The following is a 23,421-nucleotide window of genomic DNA, read 5'->3' as shown; positions in this document are numbered from 1 at the left end:
AATCCTTATGAGGTCATAGGTGTGGGCTGAGAAAGAGAAAGCCATGTAGCACGAGTAGGTGGCCATAGGAATCTGAGTTCCTAATCATGCGACTTATTGTACCTTCTGGACCTGCTACAGACCTATCTTATATATATCACTTCCACTTGGTGACAGAGTGTGACTGCACTTAACTGATTTTATGGACTGGTGGATCAAATGACATGGTTAGTTTATGGTGGGCAGCTCAGGTCTTGTGGTCATCAGGTGTCCAAGGCCAGGAGTTCTGCCTCCACAAGAGCCTAGGAATGGACTTTCAAGGGGAAAAATCAACAACTGTTTCTCAGAGGGAGAAAATTAGCAGAAGAGGCTGGTTTTGCTCTAAAATATTAGTATTTTTATATGACTTGCCCCAGGATTGTTAAACCATCCCCTTTTGTACCTGGGGGTTGAGCTATAACACTTTCGGGGATCACGAGGAGATTCATGGGGAATGGAGGCCATAGAGTTCTACATATCAATCAACATCTTTCCTTTCAAGTTTTCTTAGTTGAATTATATTCCTTCCTAGTCGACTTTTTCTAGTATTGATTACAGAAATGTGTTGAGTATACTTTAACTCACCTTCCCCAAATATGAATCTTTATTGCCTTATATACCTATCATACTTCCCCCAAATTTGGAAATTATCAGATGCTTCTTTAAATCCTTTTTCATGCTTCTAAGAACTTTACTGGAAATATCTTTTCTTCTTTTTAAATCAAGCTACTTTATTGTAAAACAAGACACAGATAGAACCTCCCTTCCAAATCAAATATATAGCTTAGTAAAGCATATATTTGATAAGGCAAAAGCACTTGTAACTACCACCCAGGTCAGGAAATAAAAATTTGCCACCCACTCTAGAAGCCCTTTCCATATGCCCCCATCTCAATCATAATCCCCTACTTCACTTTGTAAGTAACCATTATCGAGGTTTTAGTAGTAATCACCCAAATGGACGTCCTTAGGTACTATAGTTTAACAGCTTTTAAAAATGAGTTTACTCATCAAAAAAACCTGATACACCATTCTTTTTATCTATAGATTCCTGATCCATCCTTTTCTTTTCCTTATAGTTTATCTGTGGATGAATCCAGCCTTCTGACCTGTAGAGTTTCTCATAGTCATGGCACATTTCACTGTGTTCCTCTGTCTTCTGTACTCCTGTAGAGTGGTAGCTGGATTTAGAGGCTTGATCAGACTCAGATACAATTCCTTTGGCAGCACTGTAAGAGTGTTCTTCAGTCTGGAAGTGTGTGATACCTGTCTTGTCCTTTTTGTGATATTAACTGTTGTTGATGCTCAATGCTTAGATTCATTTATTTGTTGGGGTTGGTAAAATGGTGATATTCTAATTTAGACTTCTTTTTTCACTTACCAGGTAGAATACTTTTATAAAGAATTGCTTCCCGTCATCTATTTTTTGATTACCCAGTGGTATAGTTCACATAGGAGAGACAAGATAAATACTTGACTCTTTTATTTACCAGGTTTCAAAATCATGAATCTGGTTCCCTTTCATCCTCCAAAGGTGTGTGTGTTGTGTGTGTGTGTGTGTGTGTGTGTATGCATGACTTTGTGGACTTAAGCATATTTGATGGGTTCCATTTAATTGCAGTTATCTTTTTGAAAGCTCAAAGCCCAGTAGAAGCCTCTTAAAGTTGGCTCCTGTTTATTTTTCCTGGATGTCCTTTGTAGATATAAAACTCCATGGACTGAAAACTCAAGAACTACTTCTCCAGACCAGCCTTTTCTCCATTCATTTATGGCCTTAACTGACCAGGGAATATATTTGAAGAGCGGGGCACACCCTCTATAGAAAGGGAATATGTGCTTTCTGTTTACAGATATTCCTGGCTTTGTATTTAGAGCCCAGAGCACTGGCTTCCTGTTAGGCTGTTCTCCTCTGAAAAGGAGATTGCTTTGCCAGTGTTGTCCACCTTTTCCGGAAAGATTTGATATTAATAGTTTTTCTCTGGAATGACTTATTCTTCTATGAAGCATGTGTTCTTGCCTAGTCAAATATCTGGAATAAAATTAAAAACAGCTGAAACACTTACTCCCCCCACCCCTAAAGTTCTCTGTGTAATCCAGTAAATATCTGTAAATTAACCTTTGGGAAAAATAAATTAATCTTATTAAATGTGAGATTGCCTGAGGCTTCTTTGTGTGTGGTAGAAGGACTTGCATTCAAAACGTGCTGTGCCTTGAAAACGTAATTTTCTGTCCTCAAAGGAAATTTATCACATCCCTCCCCTCTTGGTAACTTGCTTTTCCTTTAGCTCAAATGCTGTGTTTTCTGTTTTCATCTTCTCAAGCTTGGACAATTCTGAACATTTTTACCCTCTCAGTTCTGTTTCTGTGGCAGTCACTTTCTGGCAACAGGGCTCCTGTGAGAAGTTTATGGTGAAAAATTGACAGAAGAAGTAATACTTGAGCCAGTATACGAAACAGAACCTCCCACAGGAGAGAATAAAAGTGGTTTTGAGAAGCTTATGGCATCAATATCTGTGACAGTTTTCTTTTGGTTTATATTATTCATGTTTTCAGGCCGGGTAATATTGATTTACTCTTCTGGAAGAGGTCTGTCTGATTCTCCGGGCTTATGTCCTTAGCCTGATATTCAAGGCCCTCCACAGTCTTATTACCATCCTCCCCCCAAACCCTCAGTGACTCCCTGTTGCCTGTTGGACTGAGTGCGTACTTTCCCTACGGTTCCAATTTACCTCCCCAAGCTCATCTCCTTGGCTTTCCTGTGGACACCTCTTTAGATCAGCTATATTAGATTGCTTCCATTTCCCTGGTATACCCCCTGCTTTCCTACTTTGGCTTTTCACTCACATAATTCCTTCCATTTGGAATGACCTTGTCTCCCATCTCTACCTGCAGAAGTCTTATTATTTTAAAACCAACTTGAAATTCCTCCTCGCCCAGGAATTTCTTTCTGATTCCTCCAAAGGAATTACTTCATTCCTCCTTTGAACTCCCAAGCAATTTGTTTATGCAGTTGCTTTGTATTATTTTGTTACATGGGTAAAGATTGCTGTTGCCATCATTTATGTATTTGTCTGATACACTTGCTTATCGGGTACAAATAGGATGAACATATATCCAAATGTTCTTGAGACAGTTCCAGTTTTCCTTGGACAGCCTCAGTATAGGTGCTGTCCTACTACCCTGTCTGGTTAGTCCCCTCTTGCATTCTCAAAATTGTCTTGATTTGAATGATAAATTAAATGACCAGTCACCCTTGGAAGAAGTAACTGGGGGATTGAGGCTGCCTCATACTCATGCTTGAATCACTGGTCATTTAGCAGGAGGGGTGGTGGAATCCATATATGGTGGGCAAAGAAGTTCACAAAAAGGAGACTGTCTTGTGCTGGGGCAGGGACCACGTTGCAGAGGCCATCAGGAAATGCTAAGGAGGTTAGTTTTGACTCCTGCCAGAGCTAGTCCTCCTAATGGCACTGCCCAGAGCTATTACTTTCCCATCAGAAAGTTAGATTCCCCGAGGGTTTAATAAACAATTTCTCCCAACATGAAAAGCTGTGGGCATTGTTTCCCCTCTTGGGTCAGTGCAGTTAGAGCTTCAAAGGAGAATACTTGGGCATTGTGTGGAATATTTAATACACATGTGAAAGGCATCTTATTCATTTACTTATTATTTATTTATTTTCCACTCCTTTTTATTTTTAAAATTAACCTACAGAAAAGTTGACAGAATAGTACATAGTCATAGCCCCTTCATTTTGCTACATGCGCTTTTCCTCTCTTGCTTGTTCCATATATAGACGCATTGGATTAAGTTTGTGTTAAAGTAAGATTTATGTATAAATGTTCACATTCTCTTTTTAAATCACTTGAATATTGGTTTGAGGACATCATGACACTTCACCCTTAAATACTTCCACATGTTTCTCCTAAGAATATGGACATTATTCTACATAACCACAATGCCATTACTACACCCAAGACAATTAACTGTAATTCCACAAAATCATCTAATATACAGTCCATATTCAAATGTCTTCAAACAGGTTTTGGATCCTGAATCCATCTGATCCATTATGTCTCTTTCGTCTCTTTTAATTTTGCCTAGTCTCTGTGCCTGTTTTCGGTGTGTGTGCGACGCATATTTTTGACATACAATGCTTGAAATTCTTTCCCCTCTCACCCTTTAAAGAATTTTGCCTTTACCCACTTAGATTCTTCTAAAGAAAGATGCATCATTGCCAGATCTACTCTCTCCTTTTTTGAATTCACTGAGGAGGAATCTGGAGATGGGTTAATGGGCTAGAGGAAATGGGGGGTGGGAGGAGGAGTGCGTTCCCTGGACGTTGGTCCTGAGGCTTTAGAAAGGCCCGACTTTCTCTCCTACAGCCCACCCCTCACCCTGTAGCTCTGAGATATGGGGGCTTGGAGAGGAGTGGAAGGAACTTTGAAGAACTATTGTTGTGAGTTAGGTATTGGATTCTCTTTAGTATTCTTCCAGAACCAGGAAAGATGATGCTTATTAGTCACTTTTGGACTATACTTCCCTGAATGTGACATTCCCCCAAGATGAGGCTTCAGGGGAAACCAGTATTTATTCTGCTCAGTCTTTTCTCTTCAAAGGAGAAATCATTAACTCCCATAGAGAGAGAAAGCTTTTTTATGGCTGTGGTCTTAAGCCTTAGAGTGTCTTAAGAGGATTTTAGCAGATCGCAGAGTTTTATCATCCAAATTGGGACACATTTGAGAGTGAAACATTTATAGTGAATATGAAATAATTATTGATAGTGAAATAATTATTTTGGGGCCATATGTTTAAGTCAGAATGGTGTCAGGCAAACCAAAATAAATGGGTACCCTGGTTATATATGCCTGTTGTTTGCACCACAATTTATCTTGCCCAAATGGATAAAAGTTATAAATAAACACGATGAAAAAAATGAATGCATGTACACTACTACACATAAGTATTAGATTAAACCATATGAAACTGCCTTATAAAAGTAGCAATTTCATGAGCTATCTATAGAGATTTCAAAATTTTAGCGTGTCTGCTGTTTATTTCTTTGAGTATTAAATTCTTTGTGGATAAGAATCATTCACTTTTCACTCTGTTATTTATTTTTCATTCATTTATTCATTAAACATTTATTGAGCACCTACAACATGCAGGCACTATGCTAGATGCTGGGGATAGATCAGTGGCACAGAGGGGGGTACCTGCTACCCAAGAGCAATATAATGTATTTGTGCCCTTTTCTCTAGTTAGAATTGAGCATAAATATAAAAGCATAGTAGGTTCATGTTTGTTATTTGGTATCAAAAAAAACCTAAAATACAAATTGAAGTACAAAATTTTTTTGCTGCCATTCTTGTGGCGCCCTCATAAATTGATATCTGAGGACGTATGTCCCTCTGTATCCTTTTCATTATGCCATAAGGATTCACATGCCTCAAAGACATGACAAGATTTTTGCAAGGAGAACCACAAGGAGCTTATGGCAGAAGAAGAACGACATGGAAGTGCATTAGGCATCATGGGTGCTCTGATTTAAGTCTGCTCAGGGACCTGTCTGAGCTGCAAGGGAGGACGTGATCCTTAGCTGCTCGGTGGGAATTAGCGGAAAGTTATTCATAGAAGCACTGAGGCTGGAGATACCATGCATTGGCTTAAATTTTTTATTGAGTGCTAGGCCTCTAGGGATTAACTTTGGGCCTAAACCATCCCTACTTCACAGAGGTAAGTGTCCATCGAGGATGGTGGGCTTTGAACTATTTACCACAAAAGTAAACATATAGCTATCACTCGTGATAAGTGCAATAAGGGAAAAGAATAGCAGGTTGCAGAGTATGTAGGAGAAAGACCAAATTTTCTTTTGGGGGTGAGGGAAGGTCTCGCTGAGGGAACCACCTTGAACTTGAGACTCAAAGGAGGAGGGCAGCAGACCCTACAGAGGGTTGTACAGCTGGAGCTGAGCAGTGGAGGAGGAGGGTTGTGCCAGGTGAGGATAAGGAATTTTCATCTTGAAAGAAGTAGAATTGTTAGATGGACCCTTTTGGAGGTGTGGTGGGAAGGGGTTGATCAATTAGGACCTGGAGACCTGAATATCACAGTGGAAATGAATCAATGGAAAACTGTAAGCAGTTTGACAAGGCTGGGATGTGGAGTGTGAAGCAGGACACCATCTTGAATATTGAGTTCTTACGATAAGTAACAGGGAGCCATTGAAGAGTGGGCATGAGTGGGGGAATGACATATCAAATGTGCATTTGAGAAAGAGAACTCTCAAGGATGGATGAATTAGTTGAAGACATCAAAGGCTGGAACACCTTGCAATTGTCTACCAGATAGGGGATGAAGGTTTGATCTAAGGTAGTGGCAGTAAAGAGACAGAATAGGAGACAAAGATGCTCAGTAAGCACAATCTACAGAATTTGGTTATCGATGAGAGGAGAAAGTGGAGGGGTATTAAATGATGTTCAGGTTCCTAGCTTGTGTGATTAGTGGAAAGGGATAGCAAGAGGGGGACCGGTTTGGGCAACAGACGATGAGTTAGATTTGTCCCTGATAAGTGCTAAGTGTTTGTGGGAGATCCAGCCTGATGTTACCTAAGTAGCTGATTAGTTAATGTTTTCTGAGGTCGATGAAATTCTCTCTGAATATTTTTGATATGTTAACATGGTATCTTTTGAGAGAGTTGGAAGCATTCAAACTACTTATAAAAGTGTTCTTGAATTTTACAACTGACAGATTGCTTTATTTTGAATTACTCATGACAGACTTATTTTTTTTGTGTTTGAGAGACATTTGACTTTGTCACAGTTCTGAAAATATGTTATTTCTGGTATGTTTAGATGGTGGGTTTTCAAGAACGGTTAAATATTACAACTAAGCTTGCTGCGTTTTGTTTTTTCCCGTTCAGTTTCCCATTAAATATACAAGCATAACATCTGGCACTCTTCTTTTTAAGGACTCTAGAAAAAGAATAGCAAAGATTAGATTTAGCACTTGACAAATCATCCAGTTGTAATATTTTCGTCTAGAGTTGAGTTTGAAGCAACACTGTGTAATGTCACAGAGGAGCCACTTAGGAGAATTCCTAATATGGTCGGGGCATTCTTGAGATGCATGGAATAGCCCATTTTTGCGGTATCATCTGAGATGGGAATGCAGCCCTAACAAATCAAGGCCAGAATGACAGAATCTGCAGAGTACTTCCTGTCTGTTATTTGTCAGGCTACAGCCCTGTTGGCTGATGATGGCAATTCTTCCTTCTTTGCTTCATTTTTCAATGGCAAATCCTTGGACCCTGAACTGGAATGTCCCTTTCCCAGTTTGAAAGTCAAATATTCTTAGAAATGGAAGGGACTTTGATAATTATCTTCATCCACACCCCTGGCATTTTTGCAGATGAGGAAAACGAGACACAGAGAGGTTAAGCGATTTGACCACAGCCATCCAGCTAATGACTGAACCCTCCGGCCCAGCTAGACGCCTCTTTCAGAATGGGCAGGATGGCAGCCTCCCGCTTCCTTTTAGTTTGTTATGTGCCAGAACTTAGAGTCTTCCTTCACTTTATAAAGCCTCTGGGAAATAATCTAACTCCGTTGAAAGAAGAAAAGACATGTTTACTCAGAAAACTTATTTTTGTTTTTTTCCAAATGGGTTTTTGTTCTGAGGCAGTGTGACTGCCCTCTCTTCTGAGAGAGCTTTCACCGCACAGCGTGACATCTCTCTAATGGCTGGTGCAGCCCAGTTGGACATCTGTATAACAGTCACAGCAAAACCCCATGCGTTCTGGAGCATGGCAGTGCCTCTAAGCTCAGGATGCTGGATGCTAGAATGCTAGAATCTGGTCAGCACCGTTGCCTGGGTCTTTAGGGCGAGTGATACCAGGAACTTCCTTAGAAGCAACTGTTTATCAAACTTTCAAAAGGATCATTGATTGTTAAAATTAAAAATCTCAGAGCTCTGTCCTAGGACTGAGCACCCCTGTGAGTCCTGAGCACCCATGGGGCTTCGCTGCTGCTGCAGGGCAGGCAGGCAGAAAGGGGGGAACAGCTAAGGGAAAGGGGGGAGATTCGAAGATGAGTTATGAGTGGGAAGAGGAAAAGAGCTCATACGGTGCTGACCATCTACTGCCTCAGCATGGTGGGGAAAGGATTTGGGGGCCCTTTTCTCAGGACCCACGATGTCTACTTGGTCCCAGCTTTCTCTCCATACTTTCTGGCCTGGGTGTGGGGTGGTGGGCCGGAGCAGGTGGTAAGCATTGCTCTGGCTCGTCGTGTTGTCTGTGCTCTGAGATTCCAAGTGCTTGGGTTTAGAAAGCCAAGAGACTTTATTTTGCTTCTGTTGGAACGTCTCTTCTGTGAGACAGTGGACACTGCAGGAGCCTCCTTCCGGAAAAAGGGAAGAATCTCAGGGGATAAGACAGGGAGGGCGAAACATCAATTACTAGCTCAAAACAGAACCCCACATTTGTAAGAGCTCAGTTAAAGAAAAACGGGCTGTCGAGAGAAATCTTCTCAACCTGAGCTGTTTCCAAAAGCAGCAAGTGGGTGCTGCTATCTGAGCTAAGCACAGAATGATGAGAAAATGCATCCTGGTGGATTTTCCTCAAATCTTTAGAGTAAACAGAATTTTTTTCTTGCTATAGCAAACTTAATTCTGTACCAAAATGGTCACAGAATATTGCGGCTCTGTGGCAACTCAGACGTGATCCTAGATGAACGTGCTCTGTCCTTCCAGATCCCTTCTCCCCCCTTCTCCACGCTGTTTTGGGTCCTGGGAGGCTAGTGTCCATGGATCACATCAATCACTTATTTGGCCAATGGGAGGTCCCGCTTTACCATCCCTTGATGGTTTCTTTAATCCTGTCTACACTTTGTAAATAATCCCCTTCATAAAAGCTCCCATTTGAGTGTGTAATCTCTTTCATGCTGGGACCCTGAACTGATAAATCATCTAATCCTATATGACCATTTTACAGATGAGGAAACTGAGGCACAGAAAAGCCCACTGGCTTTTCCAGTGGTGTCCCTTTCCTCCTCCTTTTCCCAGCCATGATTGAGTATTCACAAGCTGAGACCCTGAATGCTGGACTGAGGATGAGATAACCTCTGACACTAGAGTCTGCTCTGCTCTAATGTGATGACACATTTCTTAAAAACTTCCATTTATTTAAAAACTGTGTCCTTAAAAAGTGCTATTTTAAAAGACACAGACATAGAGAATGGACTTGAGGACATGGGGAGGGGGAAGGGTAAGCTGGGACGAAGTGAGAGAGTAGCATTGACATATATACACTATCAAATGTAAAATAGATAGCTAGTGGGAAGCAGCTGCATGGCACAAGGAGATCAGCTCGGTGATTTGTGACCACCTAGAGGGGTGGGATAAGGAGGGTGGGAGGGGATATGGGGATATACATATGCATATAACTGATTCACTTTGTTATACAGCAGAAACTAACACAACACTGTAAAGCAGTTATACTCCAATAAAGATGTTTAAAAAAATGCTGTTTTATGTGGTATATACATACAATGGAATATTATTCAGCCTTAAAAAAGAAGGTAATCCTGTCATATGCAACAACATGGATGAACCTTGAGGATGTTATGTGAAGTGAAATCAGCCAGTACTGCATGATTTCGCTTACATGGGGTATCAAAATAGTCGAACTCATAGAAGCAGAAAGCAGAGTGGTGGTTGCCAGGGGCTGGGGGAGAGGCGGAAAAGCAGAGTTGCTATGCAATGGGCATGAAGTTTCACTTATGCAAGATGAATAAGTTCTAGAGATCTGTGGTATAACATTGTGCTGGTAATTAACAAGACTGTATTACACAGTTAAACATTTAAGAAGATAGCTCTCATGTTCTTTTTTTTTTTTTTTTTAACCACAAAAATGCAAAAAAAGTATCTTAATAGGTCAAAAAGTAGTTAGAAAAAGGAGTCCCTCTGGGAGGACACTGTCCATGTGGGCATGGCTGGGCTAGCGGAGAGGCAGGAAATGCCTTCTTCCTCCAGGGTGGAAGCACCTGCTGCAGGACTGCGCTGGAAGAGTATGGGCTGAACTTATCTCCACCCTCCTCTCAGCTCATGCCTCCTGCACCCATCTCCCAACATGTGAGGAGCCTCTGACCGTGAGTGAGTGATTAAGTGTGTGTGTGTATGTGTGAGAGAGAGAGACAGAGAGATGGGGAGGGAAGGAGAGGGAGACAATGAATTTGCATTCTTCCTTTTATTAACTTTCCCAAGTTCTCTTGAAGAGTCTTTTTTGACCTCTCGTATTCCATTGATTCTAAGACATGTTTTATTTTTCTCACATTTTAATACTCTGATGCCAGGATGTGTCATACACTCGAAAGCATCTTTCATTGCTGTTGGGCAGGCGATGGTTCTGCTGTAGCTGCATTGCCCGTGCGTGTGTGAACTTGGTAGTTCTGGTTGCATGACAAGACGAGTGAAGCTGCTCATTGTTTCAGTCAGCAATCCATTCCATGATCATCTGAGGAAGGAATGTGGTCCTAGGTGTTGACTGAACTCTTCTGCTGACACCTGTTAGCAAGATTTTCTTGCCAGCATCAACACTGTGGAAAGGCATCAGAAGCTTAGAAGAAAATCCCAAATGCAATACTTGAGCACTCCTTTAAGAAATGCTGCATCACTAAATCTCTTGGTGGTATAGAGGACAATATTGTGTGGAAAATCACAGTCATTGGACCCTGGGGCAAAAGTGATTCAGAAGAGTGGGTTTTGAATGTGATATCTAAATCAAATTAAATTGGAGCAACTAACTAATTTATTTCACTAATATTTTTACATTTTCCTTTTTATGAATATAATAAAACCCATGCCTAAGTAAATCTAATAGAGCTTTTTCAATAAGTACAAGATAAAAATTCTGAATCTTAGTATTGTATCACAGTTTAATTTGCAGCCATTTTTTCTTCCCTATTATTATGTAAAATAGCATTGTCTCTTACAACCAGTGAATCTTAATCAATGAAGTATGGTAATGAAGTAGGAAGTCAATTAAATTATCAGTATGAATCAAAAGATGAGTTGGAAAGCTAAGACCTGAGGAATAAGTTTAGTAATTCTTTTGCTCAATAAATATTTATTAAGTGTCTACTGTGAGACCAGTGCTGGGATAGGCATGAGGATACAGCTGTGAACAAAGCAGGTATGATCCCTGGCCTCACAGGGAAGACAAGATATATTGAATAAGTAGTTGCATGTACGATATTACAGAAGAAGACTTGCAGGCTTCTTTGAAGTGTAAATAGAGGAGCTTAACATGGTCAAGGGGAGCAGATGGCCTGAGTGAGGAAGTGACACTTAAGTGGAGAATGGAAGGACGAGTAGGAGTTAGCCAGGGGAAGAGGCGGGCGGTCCTGGCAGAGGGGGTGGTGTGTGTGAAAGCTGGGACGTGCCAAGGAGTGAGGGACTGAAGCAAGTCCAGTGTAGTAGGAGCCCAGACAGTGGTACGGGGATGAGAGACAAGGCTGGAGAAGTAGGTAGGCATCAGATGATGAAGGGCCTTATAAGTCATGCCAAGGAGCTTGGCCTTTATCCTGTGCATAAGAGGAGGTTGTGGAAGGGGTTTCAGGAGGGGTGTGGTGTGTCATGCTCAGATTTTAGAATTTCACTCTGGCTGCTGTGCAAAAATGGGGTGCTGTAGATCAAGGGCAGATGAAGGGAGCATGGTTGTAGTCACCTTCACTTGATTAGAGACATGGTAGCTGGGAGGGGTAGAAGTTATCAAATGATGCAAGGGAATCCTGCAGCAAGCAATAGCCCCCATCACTGACTGCCTTCCTCAGATATTACATCCTTAGTTCCTGATAACCTAAAGACTATAACTTTATTTTTGACAGAGTGACTTCTTCTGACTTGAGCCTGTGGTGTGCTTTGAGAGATCTTCCGCCAGGTAAGTGCAGAACAAATTTCCTCAGATTTATAAACCACGCTTTTCTCCCAAGACTTCCTAAGACTCAAATCCAACATCTTATTTAATCCTTACAACAGCCTTATAAGTTAGGTGTATTTTATTGAGACACAGAGAGGTTAGGCAACTTGATCAACAAGCACAAAGACGTTCATCACAGCATAAATTATACTTGCCAAATAAAACAAAACAAGAGGAGAGAATCTAAGTATCCAACAGTAGGCAAATTGTGTTAAATCAGTTATGGTACATCATTTGATGGACGTACTTTAGTAATAGTCTATATCAGATTAAGAAGTTTCTTTTCTATTCCTAGTTTGCTAAAAGCAAGTTAGTTGTCCTGGGTGTTGAATTTTACTGAATGCTTTTCTAATCTACTGAGCTGATGAAGTGATTTTTATTCTTCATCTAATCATGGTAATTTATATTAATTGATTTTCTAACATTAAATTACCTTGCATTTCTCAGACAAAATCAACTTGGTCATGATGCATTATTCTTTCTATATTTAGCTAAGATTTAGTTTTAGTCCTGAGATTGGATAAAATTTTTTTTTCTGGTGTTTTCCTTGCCAGGAATGGTTTTCAAAATATTGGAATTGCTTGCTACTTGAATGGATGGGGGAATATGAGAGTAAAACAGTTGAGACCTGTTGTTTTCTTTGAGGGAAGAATTTTTACCTGCTGATTTAATTTCTGATTTATTTAGGTTTTCTGATTTCTTCCTGAGTCAGTTTTGGCAAATTTTGTTTTTGGTTATATGTACACATTTCTGTTGGATATGTATGCAGCAAGGGAATTTCTGGATCATGGGGTAGGTGTATGTTCAGCTTTAGCAGATACTATCAGTTTTTCAGAATGGTTCTATTAATTTAAAAATGTACATGCTAACCAGGAGTGTATGAGAGTTCTGATTTCTCTGTATCCTTTCCAGTACAAGGTATTTTCTGTTTTGTTGTTTGATTTTTCATTTAGTCTCTACTGCTAAGTGTGAAGTAGTATCATAGTGTAGTTTTGATTTGTATTTCCCTGTAGACTAATGAAGTTGGATACTTTTTCATATGTTGATTGACCATTTGAATATCTTGTTTTGTGAAAAGCCCTTTCAAGTCTTAAAAAAAAAAAGTGAAGTGCTTATTCAGGTCTTCTGAAAAAAAATTGTGTTGCCTTATTGAATTGTAGACATTTTAATAATATGTATTCTGGATTTGAGGCCTTGGTAGGATATATATGTTGTAACTATCTACTTTTTTTCCTGTGGTTTACCTTTTTACTCTTTTTATGATCAGAAATTTCTTTAAAATAGTGTAAATTATCCATTTTTTTTCTTTGTGGTTGGTACTATTGTACCTATTTAAGAAATCTTGGCCTTATTCTAAGATCACAAAGAACTTTTGTGTTTTCTTCTGAAAGCTATATTATTTTTCTTTTACATTTTGAGCCACGATCCATCTGGAATTGGTTTTATTGTATATGATGTGAGGTAGAGGGTCAAGATTAATTTTTTCCATGTGGATACGCACTTGACCAGAAGCCATCCTTTTGTCATAGCACTATTTACCTATTTATTTATTTTGGTCAGGCTTACTGAGGTATAATGAACACACAGTAAAATTCATGCTCTTGAAATTTATGGGTTGATAAGCTTCACCAAAGTGTACCATCCTGAAACCACCTCCACAATCAGGATGCAGAATATACCGAACACCTGAAAGAATGCTCCTTTGTAGTAACAATCACTGATCTGATTGCTGTCCCTAGATATTTTTCTTTTTTCAGAATATATAAATGGGGTCATACAGTATGTAGCCTTTTGTTTCAGATTTCTTTTAAAAAAATCTCAAAGACTCTCAAAAATTCATCCACGTCATTGCTAGTACCAGTCATTTGTTCTTTTTTATTGCTGAGTAGAATTCCATTGTGTGGATGTACCACAGTTTGTTTATCCATTAACCAACTGATGAACATTTGGGTTATTTACCGTTTTTGGCTCTTATGAATAAAGCTATTATAATTGCTCATTAATAGGTCTTTGTATGGATGTATGTTTTCATTTCTCTTGGGTAAATTACTAGGAGTAGGTTTATTGGGTCATATACTATATAGTATACTGGATTGTATATGTTTAACATTATACAAAAAAAATCCCTCCAGCTGTTCCCAAAGTGACTGTGCCATTTTGCATTCCACTCGGCAATACATGAAATTTTAGTTGCCCCACAGTCTCTCCACCACTTGGTATAATCAGTCTCCATAATTTTAGCAATTTTGAGTTGGTTTGTAGTATTATCTCGTTGTAACTTTAATTCTCATTTCCCTAATGATTAATGATGATGATGTTGAACATCTTTTTATGTGCTTCTTTGCCATCTGCATATCTTCTTTAGTGGAGTGTCTGTTGAAATCAGTCACCCATTTTAAGAATTAAGTTATCTATCTTTATATTATTGAGCTGTAATAGAATATATTCCGGATACAAACCCTTTATCAAATGTGTGCTTTGCAAATACCTTTTCCCAGGCTGTGGCTTGTTTTTCATACTCTTAAAAGCATCATTCAAAGAGCAGAAATTTTTAATTTTCATGAAGTTCAATTTATCAGTTTTTTCTTTGATGGATAGCAGTTTTGTGTCCTAAGGAATCCTTGCTAAAACCAAAAATACAAAGATGTTCTTAATTTTTTTCTAGAAATTTTATAGTTAAAACTATAGTTAAACTATAGTTTAATATAGTTAAAACGTAAAAGTTTTGCATTTAGTTATATGACACATTTCGAGGTAATTTTGTATCTGGCGTGAGATAAGGGTCATGGTTCAATTTTTTACATGAGTGTCCACATTTTCCAGCACCATATGTTGAAAAATCTATCCTTTCCCCCTTTTAAATACCTGGGCACCTTTCTCTCTCCTCCTCCTCCTGGTACTCTAATTACATGCATGTTAGACTGTTTAATATTGTTCTACAACTCTTGGACACTTTTTTTTTCTTTTTCTTTCTTTCTTTTTTTCTTTTTTTGTGGCTGCGCTGAGTCTTCATTGCTGTGCACGGGCTTTCTCTAGTTGCAGCGAGCCGGGGCTATTCTTTGTTGTGGTGCATGGGCTTCTCGTTGCGGTGGCTTTTTTTGTTGCAGAGCACGGGCTCTAGGCACGCGGGCTTCTCATTGTGGTGGCTTCTCTTGTTGTGGAGCATGGGCTCTAGGCATGTGAGCTTCAGTAGTTGCAGCACATGGGCCCTAGAGTGCGCGGGCTTCAGTAGTTGCAGCGGGTGGGCTCAGTGGTTGCGGCTCACGGGCTCTAGAGCATGGGCTCAGAAGTTGTGGCGCGTGTTGCCCAGTGGCATGTGGGATCTTCCCAGACCAGGGATAGAACCCATGTTCCCTGCATTGGCAGGCAGATTCTTAACCACTGTATCACCAGAGAAGTCCACTTGGACACTTTTTAAAATTACCATTTCTCTTTGGGTAATTTCTATTGAAATGCTAAGTTTGTTGCTTCTTTTCTTTCCCTGTGTCCTGTCTCATCAGCCAATCAAAGAATTCTTCACATCTGATATTGCATTTTTATTTCTAGAATTTTTGTTTCTTTCCTGTAGTTTCCATGTCTCTGCTAAAATTCTCCATCTTTTCCTGGATTGTATCCTTCCTTTCCATGTGAGCCTTTTACATATTAATCATAGCCATTTTAAAGTCTGTCTGATCGTTCCAATATCTGGGTCATCTCTCTGTCTAGTTCTGTTGGTGGCCTTATCTTGACAATAGGTGGTTTTTCCTTGGTTTTTTGAATGTCTCATAATTTTAATTGGATGTTGGCTGTTGTTGGTAGAAGAGCAGTAGGTAATAAAGTTGATAATATTGCCACCCAGAAATGGGCACACTTCTTTGGCAAGGCTGTTAATGTTAGAGTGGTTTGGTCTCTTGTTAGCGGTTAATAAGATTAGCAGTTAGTAGGGACTTCGGGTGGGGTTGGGCTCCTGGTTGCTGTAGTTCTCTTCAGCCGACCAGACTGCAAAGTCTTCCAGTGGTGGACTGAAGTTACCTCATGCTTAGTGTGTGGCCTGGTGTGCCAGAGGGTTTTTCTCACCGTCCAGACTCCATCCTCAGCTTTCCACTGAGGGGATCGCTCTCCAGGTTGATGCTCTTCTCTTAGCTGTGGGCTGCTCTGGCGCATTGCTAGTGCAAAACTGTGGCCATGTTAGGGGGTTCCCAGTTCTTCTGGTCCAGCTCCAATCTTGGGCAGGCCTTGGGACCGCAGCTTTGTCCATGTTCCTGTTCCTCTTCATGGCGTTCCATTTCTGCCTTGTATCTGTAGGTGGCTTGGGTGGGAGAGAGCTCCCTGCCCCTCCCTCAGTGGTAGCAGACCTCTTCTTTGTGTCAGGGCAGGATTCTGGGCCTGAGAGTCCCTTGTTCTTCCATCAGGGCAGGACCAGCAGCATCAGTAACGCCTGAGAGCTTGTTAGAAGTGCAGAATCGCAGGTCCCATGCTCAGACCTGATGAATCAGAATCTGCATTTTGACAAGATCCCTGAGGGATTCTTGTGCACTTTGAGAAGTAGTGTTTTACTGCAGTGGTCCCCAACATTTTTGGCACCAGGGACCGGTTTTGAGGAAGATGATTTTTCCACGGATGGGGGTGGGGTGGGGCGGGGGGGGGGAGGTTCAGGCGGTAATGCGAACAGTGGGGAGTGATGGGGAGCGGCAGATGAAGCTTCGCCCGCTGGCCGCCACTCACCTTCTGCTGGGCGGCCTGGTTCCTAACAGGCCACGGACTGGTACCGGTCTGCGGCCCGGGGGTGGGGGACCCCTATTTTACCCAATCACTGTTTTCTTTTCTTTCTTTCTTTCTTTCTTTTTTCTTTTTTTGCTAACTGTGCTTTTAATAATGAGATTAAAATCCTTCAAAGTCAAAATATTGTGAAGGTAACCCTACTTTAAGAATGAACTGGGTTGTAGTGCACACATATTTAAATTAAGGCATTTAAATGTTTTTTTCTAGTTAAATTATTGAATTTAATTGAACAATTATCATTGATATGCATAGTTAAAGCTTCTTAGTTTCAAATTCTTCTTTGAGCTTTGTGTTCCTAGCGCTCAAAAATCTTGACTCTTTCTTGTAGCAGGGATTTTTCTGTTGCTTCCTCTTATAAAGGGATTTCTTAGACCTTTGAAGCTTGCCTCCTAGGGGCAGTTCTTTCTTCCTCTCCACCTTGGGTTCAGCTCAAGCAACAGGTTCCTACATGAAGTTTCTATTGATGCTTCAAAGCCTGGCCTAAAGGGTTCTAGCAAGGACCCATCTCTCTGACAAGGTTCTTGCTGAGAGACCCTCAGCTTTTGAATCTTCCCAACTTTGAGTATCTTGTGATGCAATGATGCGACTGTGCTGCCAGAATTCTAGTTTTCTCTATTTTTTCTCAACTTTCAGTAAAGGTTCATTTTACATTTATCCCAATTCTTAAGTTGTCCTCTTTCCTTGGATTTCATAAAAAAAATGCTGGCCATGATTGCTGGATTATAGCATCTGCTTTCCTTTTGTCTTTACCTTTGCTTTTGTATCCAGGTATTTTGAAGCCTCCCCCAACCCCCCACCCCCACGTCTCAGTGAGAGACATCAAGTCAGAGAGTTCCGGCAATATCATTAAATTGTTTTAACATAGCTTGTTCAACTTGGGACCATCATGGAAGTATTCCAAGCAGGTGGACACAGAGGGGCACAAGGTCACGCCTCTTAGCTGAGTCAGCCCAGGTTAAGAGCTGTCCTGGTTTCCTGGGACCAGTGAATTATGCTTTAATCTTAGTGGTCACCCTTAGCTGCAAGGGAGGCTGGGAAATGTATCTTTGAGTTGGGAGTATTGTTGGTGCAAAAGAAATCAGGGCTGCGTTTGCTATGGATGGAGAACTAAATGCAGATATCAGACAGACAGGGAGCTTTATTAAATATCAGCTTTATTCCCAGTGATCCTGGATTGGAGAATGAGTTTAAATTATGGACAGGATCAGCTAGAATCAGGCATCCTATTACGTTTATTGCTGAAGTCTTCTTTCATGGAAAAGAAAAATACATGCTGCTGAGGCCAGAAATAGAAAGGAGGGTGCCCAGACCTCCATGAACTTTCCCTCACTCAGTCTGAGCAATTTAAGAAGTCACTCCCTTGAGGAGGAGTGAAGGGATGTAGTGAAGGGTAGAAGTCACCTTCCAATAGTCACCTTCTTTTAAGAAGACAAACAGTTTTATTTTATGTGCCCAGGCAGGGATGCTGGGAAGGAGAGAATAATGCTCCTCCTAATAATTGTTACATACATGTGTGTGTCACACACACACACACAATGTCTTATTATATATTTTGACATATTGTGACAGTTGTGTTATATTTTTCCCAACTCCTACAGTTAATGACCTTGTAATATAGATGGTAACCTCTTATGAGAGTTGAGCAAAGGGAGAATTCACATGTGTTGAAGTTGTGAAACCCTCATAAAGGAGATGGAGATGAACTGCTTATAGATTTTAAAGATTCGTAGAATTGTTTCAGGTTGAGAGGAAGAATGATTCAGGGCAAATAAATAGCATGGGCTGCAGCCAGTAGACTTCCAGCTGCTTTGGAAGCTTGCTGCAGGATTCTTTATAACATCCCCCCCACTTTATTGCTGCACAGAAACCAACCAACAAGCTGCTGCCTCCGCCCCGCCCCTGCCCCGTCCCCCAACCAGAGGGTTTTGCTGCAGACTTCCTCGGTGTGCAGCAGGCTCCAGCCCCTCTTCTCGCCTGGCCACCCTTGACTCCTGCGGTCACGCTGATTGGAAACCCATAACAACCGCCCGCCCCCCCCCCGCCCCCGCTCACTACACAAGGCTCAGCTCGGACCGAGTTGACAGCTAATTGTTGCTGCTGATTGCTTTGCTGACAGTGCTTCGTGGCTATTTTGGTTTTTCTCAAGAGTTCCTTAATTAGAGGAAATGACATTGTGTGCTGTCCAATCAGCCTCTTATCAGACATTATTCCATTTGTAGGATAATCAGGTGACATTTGGGTTTGTTCCTGTCAAGCCGGTATAAGGATTGTGGCCTGTGGTGCAGTTGGCTTGGCAGAGCAGAAGTCCCTACCCAGCTCTGAGACAGCGTTGCCCCTGGTATGAGGGAGGAGCATTCTGCATCCCCAGTGTGGTCTCAGAGACCCAGGAGTCCATTGGGGCCCCTGTTCAGGCAGCAGTGTCCCACTGAAATCTTACACCTCACAGCAGCCATTGCCCTCATAGGATGATGACTTTCTTCTCTTTGAAACGTGATGTTTGAGGATTCCTTTGATATTTGCCTTTCTGGCCAACATGGAGAGACCCTTTCTTTTTTCCCTGGGAGAAACACAGATATGACCTGAGGACGGCTTCTATTTGGTGAAGTTTAGAGGTGGTTTGCCATGCAGTGTAGTGAGATCTCACTACATTGCTTTAATTGCCAGGAAGAACCATCTTAAGTTATAAAAATGCTGAATTATGAAAGAAGTTTGAAGAGATTTACAACTCTGAAATCCACAGAATAACTTTTACCAGCTGTTTTTTAAGGCTCTTTTATTGAATGCTTTATTTTAAAGCATTAATAAAGCATTAAATAAATAACTGTTTATTTGCATATAAACCATGTGTGAAAGTTTAAAAAATCTATCTGTCCAAGTATGAGTATGGACCCTTCTTTTCTAATTTTTTGTTTTTGGTATTAACTTATTGCAACAAGGATTTATTGAGCCTGCTGATGTGCCCTTGGGCTTAACAAAGCAGCGTGAGACATAGTCCCCCCTGCAAGGAACTTACATTCTAATTAGGGAATCAGCATTCTCCAGTGGTCCTTTCTTCATGGTTTCATTGAGGGCATCTTCATGGTTACATGGTTTTTCTCCAAGAATGTTCAGTGTTAGAGCGGAGAACATAGAATACAGGATTATCCAGGGTTGGGAAGAGAAGAGAACAGAGATATTGAGGGGTCTGTGGAGAGACTGTAATCATCTCATATTGGGCACAGAGGAAGGGAGGCCAAGATGTGTGTGTGGGGTCAGATGGGGGTATCATGAAGATGGAGAAAATGGTTAATGGACATGGTGGGTGGAGGCCAAGGCCAGGAGAACTCCATTAGGTCAATAAGGAAATGGAGAGTGGCTAAGAGACAAGAGAAAGAGAACTGCTACCTGACTGTTTCCTCTGGGTCTATCTTCCTCCTCCACCAAAGGGTAAAAAAGGGCCAGGTATGATGTTTCTTTTGTTTCTCCTTCAGCTCCTGGTTCAGCATGTTGCTTATAGCATGTGCTTCCTAAATATTTCCTGAAGAAATTCAGCTCACTCATGGGCTTTCTTTGGAGTCATAGATCAAATTTCTTTCACATATATAGAAATGATTGAGGTGGTCATTGGTTCATGTAAATGGTGAGCTCCAAAGTGACTGCTGATATAATCCGACAGTGGTATAAACACGCACATGTATACTAACCACAGTGAAGAGGAAGTCTCCATCATCTGACACTTGTTCAGTACTTCCAGGTGAAGGGAAAGTATCATCTTTAGGGAGACCGTCTGAGGAGACTTCAGAGAGTCCCACATGCTGGATGTGATGTTGCCGTACCCAGAAAGCCAAAAATGCTGTTCCTTTCCATAGGCCAATAGTTCTCCTTTGTCCCTTCATGATTTTGCAGTCTAAGTGCATTTGAAGACCCAAATGAACAACTTAAACTTCTTTCTGATCCCGTTGCTGTTCCCATGCTCAACAGTCAACTTTTTCTCATGTCTGTATTTAGCTGAAGTAATCTTCATGAAAGTCTTCCACACTTGAAGTCACAGCAAAAGCTAGAGAATAAAATTTACATTTTGGAATAAAAGCTAAAACTTGACGATATCATTCCTATATATTCTTGTGGCTCCCTGGGGACCGCACCCACTGCGAGTTCTTTGTGAGTGTCTTCCATTCACTTAGTTACCCTAGTGCTGGCCCGGTGCTGGGACACCGTTGAGGCTTACAAGTGTATGTGCCCCTGAAGAGAATGGGTCGTGCGTCCAGTTCAAGCATGCCAGCAGGGCTGTCATGCATATTTTCTTAGGTAGCATTTTAAAGTTTCTTAAGCTGTACGCCAGACATAACAGTCTTGACCAGAATCATGCTGTTACCATGGCATCCAAAGAGAGCCCTTAGAAGCTCATCAACTTTTCCAGACAGAGAGGAAGATGGTAAACTGCTCTGATAGAACATTTTCTACCTTAGAAGCTGAGAATAGAAACTGTATTTATCTGAAATAGGAAATCTGATTTTCAAAATTTCTCTCCAAGCATCATCTTTTATAAGACATTCTCTGAAGACTGCTCACAGGTTTACATGCTCTAGCACTGAATTGGAGACACTTTTCTTTCATCTCTGATCTGGAAGCTTCTCTTTGAATAAAATAGAAATGTTGAATGGCTCTGGCTAAGAAATCCCTTTCAATTTCAGACAAGAGTTGCAGTAACTGAGCCCTGTTTATTCAAGGAGAGTGAAGCCAGAGTGGGTCTGCTGTGAATAAAATGACAGGCCTGCTTTCTTCACAGGTGACTTCTCTCCTCTGGCCCAGTTCTTTGGTGTTAATCTAATTCTCATTAATTGCTAACTCCAAAGCAACAGAGCTTCGATCTTTGAAAGGATTGCCTTTTGTAAATGCTTACTGTCTGAAATTTCTGCTTAATGGGAAGACCACTGAACCACTAGTTTTTTGGTTTAGAGTTAGCGGGTAGGGACAGTTTAAGTCATTACCTTCTATTGCTTGACATTTGTATAACACTTTGCAGTGTTCAAAGCACTTTCACATCCATTGTTATTTGAGGTTTTTAACAACCCCCGGAAGACAGAAAGACAGATTTTTTTTTTTTTTAATTCCCATTCTTTTGAATGAGAGCGTTGAGGGTCAGAAAGATTTATGCCTCCCTTAAAATCATTCTTACCAGAGGTAGACCAGGAACTAGAACCTACCTGTCCTATTCCTAATTCCTCTTCAGGTTGCCCTGTCATAATGAGCTAAGTGTGAGGATGGTAAGGGAGAACCTATAACTTGTTTGGCAGTTATCTGCTTAATCGTCTGTCTCCCTGGTCTGACGTTAAGCTCCCTGAAGTGGAGATTATTTTATTCACCGTTAGATCCCCAGTGCCTAGAACAGTGCCTGGCACATAGTAGATTCTCAGTTAACATTTTTGTTGGTGAACGAGCAATAATAATGCCAACATTTTCACCTCTACCCAGCGCCTTCTTATACGTTCCAATGGCATAATAAGAATTATATCTAAAATAAGTAGTCAAAGATATGAGCGTAGTGGGGAAGTGCAGGTTGTCAATCCATCAAAGTAGATGAAGAACATTCAACTGAGCTGTAGAAAAACACAGAAGAAACTGAAAATAGAGCTCCTGACTTTGGGGAGCTTAAAGCTTAGGGAAACAGGATAACCCACGATGGAAAAGATGAGTAAAATCACTATCCAGCAGTCTGTTTGGTTGGCCCTGCTCTTTTGGAAACTCAAAGTTGGGGGAAATAAAAAGGAGGCGTACTGCAAAAAAAAACCTTGATTTCAGAGGGAGGAGGAAGTGGAAGGGCTTTACTGTCACTTTCTTTTTTTGGTTCTATAATTACCTGTACCTTTTCAAGTGTTTTTATGCAGGAAACTAAATACGGAGACTGGTCGAGGGATGAATCATTCTAATTAACTGGAATAGAAGGTGAACTTTGACAAAGCTTTGATTAGTTCTTTTCCTTAAATAGTCAAGTAATTATGCTGCAATTTGTCATTTGTAAACAATTGTTTCCATCCTTATCTCAACCTGAGATAATAGTTTCCAAGTCCTTTAGGGACAGTGATTTTCAAAGTTTAGTTCTCAAGCCACCTGCTTAAATATCTACTCCTGAAATTCTGATTCAAGAGGTCTGGAGCATGGTCTGGGAGTCTGCTTTTTTAAAGAATAAACACTTTATTTTGGAATATATTTTTAGAAAAGTTGCAAAATAGTACAGAAAGGTTCCTATATTTCCTTCACCTGGCTTCCCCTAATGTTAACGCCTTATTACATAAGCAGAATATATTTGTCAAAATTAACCAACTAATATCAATGCGATAACACTAATTAAGCTACAGACTTTTTGCAAATTTCACCAGTTTTTGCACTAATGTCCTTTTTTCTGTTCAATGCAGGACATCACATTGCATGTAGTCATCATGTCTCCTTAGTCTCTTCCAATCTGTGATAGTTTCTTAGTGTTTCCTCGAATCTGCATTTTTAATTAGCTCCCAGGTGGTTCTCAGACACTAGAACTCAATCGCCATTGCTCTTCCAAAGCCAGGGACAGACCCTGGGCACACCTGACAAGTGCTCAGAAACCAGTGCCTGGGAGACCTCCCCTTGCCTGAGGGGTACCTTGTGCTTTGCATCCCAAGTCCTGCTTCTGTCAGTCAGGGACAGAGCCGGAAAC

General features: G+C 40.8%; 1 protein-coding gene across 9 annotated transcripts in view; it reads left to right on the top strand.

Annotated features, from left to right (window-relative positions):
• Window positions 1–23,421, top strand: part of NCALD (neurocalcin delta) — a 443,801-nt gene that overhangs the window by 117,486 nt on the left and 302,894 nt on the right. For 7 of the 9 annotated variants that reach the window (XR_011070731.1, XM_068525732.1, XM_068525731.1 and 4 more), the window contains one exon: window positions 11,896–11,948. The exons of the other annotated variants lie outside the window; for them this stretch is intronic. The gene's annotated coding sequence lies outside the window, so the exon portion shown is untranslated. Of the gene's footprint in view, window positions 1–11,895; window positions 11,949–23,421 lie in introns of those variants that run through there. 9 annotated transcript variants of the gene reach the window in all.

The sequence above is a fragment of the Eschrichtius robustus genome, chromosome 17 (genome assembly GCF_028021215.1).
Source record: "Eschrichtius robustus isolate mEscRob2 chromosome 17, mEscRob2.pri, whole genome shotgun sequence".
Taxonomy (NCBI): Eukaryota; Metazoa; Chordata; class Mammalia; order Artiodactyla; family Eschrichtiidae; genus Eschrichtius; species Eschrichtius robustus.
Note: the sequence above shows the minus strand (reverse complement) of the source record. Positions and strands in the feature narration are given on the sequence as shown.